The sequence below is a fragment of the Myotis davidii genome, unplaced genomic scaffold (assembly GCF_000327345.1).
Source record: "Myotis davidii unplaced genomic scaffold, ASM32734v1 scaffold704, whole genome shotgun sequence".
Classification (NCBI taxonomy): Eukaryota; Metazoa; Chordata; class Mammalia; order Chiroptera; family Vespertilionidae; genus Myotis; species Myotis davidii.
The window spans coordinates 749,092-754,136 of NW_006296284.1; positions in this window are offsets into that span (position 1 = coordinate 749,092).

The following is a 5,045-nucleotide window of genomic DNA, read 5'->3' on the forward strand; positions in this document are numbered from 1 at the left end:
TGAGGGTGGCAGCGCACCCTCCCAATCTGCCTCACTCTGTGCATGACAGGGGACGGCGCCCCAACTCCCCTGTTGGCCCCGCTCTGAGCCCGACCAGGGGCTGCACCTAGCGATTGGGCCTGCCCTCTGCCAGCCGGGAGTAGGCCCAAGCCAGCAGGTTGTTATCTCCCGAGGGGTCCCAGACTGCGAGAGGGCACAGGCCGGGCTGAAGGACCCCCCTGCCCCCCGAGTGCACAAATTTTTGTGCAACAGGCCTCTAGTATATATATATATCTGTCACAAATTTGAACTATGCTTTTTTCTTTATTAAGCAAGATATACATTTCTTATTGAACCGGACAGACTTCTAGCGTTTAGTATGATTTAGAACTGTTGGGATTTAGTTTTCTTTTTCATTTCTGAGCAGGTCAAATATCTGTATTGTGCTTCTCCTATATCTCCCTCCTGTTATTTTATGTTTACTTTGGGCTTTCTTTCTCATTTTTGCCAGAGGCTCAGAACATGTTCGAATATATTTTTACAGATCAGGGCCATCTTATTTTATTTTTCCTGGAATAAGCTAACAATATTATTTTACTCATTACAAATTACTGCACTTGCTCCTGCATGCCCTATCCATAATTTCTAACATATTGATATGTTCAGGTTTGCTTTTCCTTGGAAAAGAAACTTTATAAGAATTATTGAATGTTCTGCATTATTTACACTACTCACAGCAATGTTCCAAATCAATCCGATGTGTTCACTGACAGAATAAAACCTTTTCTAATTATACTTTAACAGTAACTTTTGGATCATAAAAATCATTTACTTTATGAAATTCACTTTCCATAAAGATACTTTTAATTGTTCTGAATCATGTTAAAATACCCGAAGTCCCTTTGCTTCAATAAGAAATGTCCTTGCCTGTAAAGGACATACCTATCCCCAGGATGTTAATCTATATTTCTGTTTATTTTATACTCTGATTACTTGCTTAGATCCTAGCCCCCAATCCCCAAATGGGACAGGACTGTTTGAATAAGAACTGCAAAAGCAAAAGATGTCCTGAAAAAGAAGGAGAAGAGAAGAAGATAAATATGCTGGGCTTTTCAGAGGTGTAAGAGGAGGAGGGGGAAGTGGGGATGTGGGGGCTGAGATGTGTTTGCTCTGAGTATCATGCAGACCCTGAATATATATCCCGGTGTAGCTGTGAGAAATGGCTCTGCCTGTCTTAATAAAGCTCTTCTCTGGGGCTAAAAGTTTCCCAGTGTTCTGTAAAAACATTGCCCATGGATAAATAGATAAATAAATACCATGAACTAATATCTGAGTGGAAATATGGTATATACTAGTACCTTTAAAGTGAAATAATAGGTAAGTCTTCCTGATTTTACCCATTTCATAAAGGGATTAAAACAAGGAATCTTGTCTGTGGAAAATAAAAGGGAAAAAAAGCCAATGATAGCAATAATGAATCTCTAGAACAATAAAAGCTTTTTCTTTCTTTTTTTTTTTTTAAATTTAGGGGGTTCCCAGCCTGGCTGTTCTCTTCCTTTTAAAGTGTCTGCAAGTTACTGGTAGAAGAAGTCCTGATGGAACAAGAGGGGGAAAGATTGGGAAATGCCTGTTCCATACATATTTGCCTACTTGTTATTTTAGTTTTCTTGCCTCATTTCATTTTTCCAGTTATTATTTTTATTTTATGGACTTCCTCCCAACCATATTCTACTTCTAAAAATGCTCTTGCTAAGTCAACAATGACATCATCATTCAATCTAGTTCACACTTTCCAGTCTATTTATCTTATTTAATCTCTTTGCCACATTTAACACAGTTTATCCCTCCTTTTCAGAGAGAGTGGGAGGGAAGGAGGGAAGGGGGGGGAGAGATAGAAAGATAGAGAGAGAGAGAGAGAGAAACATTGATGTGAGAGAGATATATCAATTTGTTACCTCCCACATGCACCCCAACCAGGGAGCAGGGAGTGAATCTGCAACCCAGGTATGTGCCCTTGACTGGGAGTCAAACCCTCAACCCACAGTGCATGGGCTGAAGCTCTAACCATTGAGTAACACTGGCCAGGACTCCAATAATCTTTTTGACTGCTCTGTCTCAATGATAAATGATCTTATATCTAAAATTATACATTTCTACATCCCAAATCTGCCCCCCTTCTTATATTTTTTTTTAATTCTGTTTAATGGCATTAATTTCTAACAAGACTACCATCTTAGAAGCATCTCTAGCCTACTTCCTAATACCTCCACATACAGTCAGTAACCAAGCCATGTTGAATCTATCTTCTTAATACCTCTTAAATCCGTTCTCTTTCCTCCTTCACTGTTATGGTTAAAATAAATCCCCTAGTAATTTTTTTTATTTTTACTTATTTACTTTTTAAAAAAATGTATTTTTATTGATTTCAGAGAGGAAGGGAGAGGGAGAAAGAGATGGAAACATCAGTGATGAAAGACCCTTCAGTCCACAGGCTGATGCTCTATCCACTGAGCAAAACCAGCTAGGGCCGTATAATTTTTTAAATGGAATATAGGGAGTGAGAGTGAGGAGGAGTAAAGCAGAGAAGGAAAGAAAACCAATTGGTGGACACAATACCTAGCTGGCTGCCACTAACGGTGACTGCTCGACCTTGAGAAACCATCCCCTGAGATGTCCTACAATCCACATAGAAGGAGTGGGAAGGGGTGAGGTTAAGGAAATATTGGAAGGATTTATCAACTTGGTTCCATCTTCTATTAGTCTAAGATTGGTCCAGGGGCTTTTGCAGCATTACACTTTGGAGTTACACAAAGATGGGTGACTACTGGGACCAAAAAGGTCAACAGGAAAGCCTCAGGACGAGAGGCACATGGCATATGACCAGGCAAGGCCCTGTGAGACAGTGTTGTTAGATTATAAGTCTCTGAGATCAGACAGGGCCATGCAGAGCTAGCTGAACCAAAGGGGGTCTGAAAGTTTCATCTGAGGTGTTCAACACACTTCCTAACTATTATGTCTTTTTTACCTCATCTAGCCTATTTTCTGAAATGCCACCAGCCTGATCATTTAAACTGCAAATCCTACCAATCCAGCCTTAAAGTTCTTCAGTGATTCCCAAAGCTCATATGATAAATTTAAAAATTCTTAATATCTAATACAAGGGATTCATGACCCAATTCTTGTTACTTTTGCAGCATTTGCAATGCTTATGTACATTTATCCCAGGAGACAACCATAGGGAATGACCAATACTTTATGCCACAGATTTTGTTAATTTGTGGTTTATTCTGCTTAGGATGCTCTTATTCATCCTTTACAGTGGCTCAAATGTCACTTTTTATGTGATAACTTTTCTGCTATCTTCTGACATAACTTAGTAGTTCTTTTCCTAAACTTCCCTAAATTCTGGTTCATAGTCGAATACACCACACAACAAAAATGATTTAAGAATTAGTTTACATCTCTGGGGTATATATTGTTTTCTATTAATCTTGGTATTATCTAGGATTAGAAAAAACAAACAAACACAAAAAACCTACAACATATCAAAGTGTACTTAAAGAGGTAGGTTATATGAATAAATAAATCAAATGTTTGCCTCTGCCAAAAATAATTTTTATTTTAAATTTAAATCTGCAATAATCACCCTTTTCCTTATAGTTTATACATTTATGTGTCTTATTTATGATATTAGTTACTTGTTTTGCTTCTAGTTGATCCATTTATGTTCCAACTAGAGGCCTGGTGCATGGCTTTGTGCCCAGTGGTGGGGTCCCTTGGCCTGTGCCCTCTCGCAATCTGGGACCCCTTGGCGGATGTCAGACTGACGGTTTGGCCTGATCCCTACAGGCCAGGCCGAGGGATCCTACTGGTGCACAAATTCATGCACCAGACCTCTAGTATGCATATAAGATCTTTGGTTAATCTCTTCCCACCTTCCCCCTCCTCCCATCCCTCTGAGATTCATCAGTCTGTTCCATGTTTTCATGCCTGTGCATTGACCACCTGCCTCCTGGTGCATCATAGCTACCAGTCGAATGGTTGGACCGTCGCTTAGGCATATATATATATATTGATTCTTCAGCCATATTTTTAACTTCTTAAGAGTAAGATGAAGTAAGACTTCTTTGTGTTTTTTCATAACATTGTGCACAGAAAATAAGCTCAGTAGTCACTATAGAATTCACTCAACAAGTTAATGAATAAAATGAATATTTCATTTCTATTGGAACTTTTACTTAAGTTGTTCTCTGTTTTTTAAATTTCAAGAGCTTGAGCTGAGTTAAGGAGTGATTGTTTTTCAGTTCTTTCTTTTCCTAGTCATTCTTTTTTATTCCATTTGTGAGTTGATGGAAGTAGCTCTGAAATATCATGAGCAGATTCTTCCACACTCTATGAGGTCTTTGTGTGTCGAGTGCTGTTTTAAACTACTACATTAAGAGAACTGTGACAGTGTTTTCATAAACCTGGATGAAGCCAGAATATTAAAGGATCTATGTAATAATTGATGAGAATTAGTAACTATTACAGATTTGTGGGACTGAACTACTGCTCATGGACTTATTGTATACTAGAGGCCAGGTGCATGAAATTCGTGCGCTGGTGGTGGTGGGGGGGGGTCCCTCAGCTTGGCCTGAGCCCTCTCACAGTCTGGGACCCTCCCTCCTTACTACCCATCTGCTCACTGCTCCTTACCACTTGACTCACTGTTCCTTACCACTTGGCTCGCTGCTCCTTAGAACTGCTGTGGAGGTGGGAGAGGATCCTGCCACTGCCATTGCACTTGCCAACCATGAGCCTGGTTTCTGGCTGAGCGGCGCTACCCCTGTGGGAGCACAGTTACCACCAGGGGGGAGCTCCTGCATTTAGCATCTGCCCCCTGGTGGTCAGTGAGCATCATAGCAACAGGTCATTCTTGTTCCAACTTAACGTTCGCTTAGGCTTTTATTATATAGACTAGAGGCCAGGTGCACAAAAATTTGTGCACTCGGGGGGATGGGGGAGGTCCCTCAGCCCGGCCTGTGCCCTCTCACAGTCTGGGACCCCTCAGGGGATGACCGCCCGCT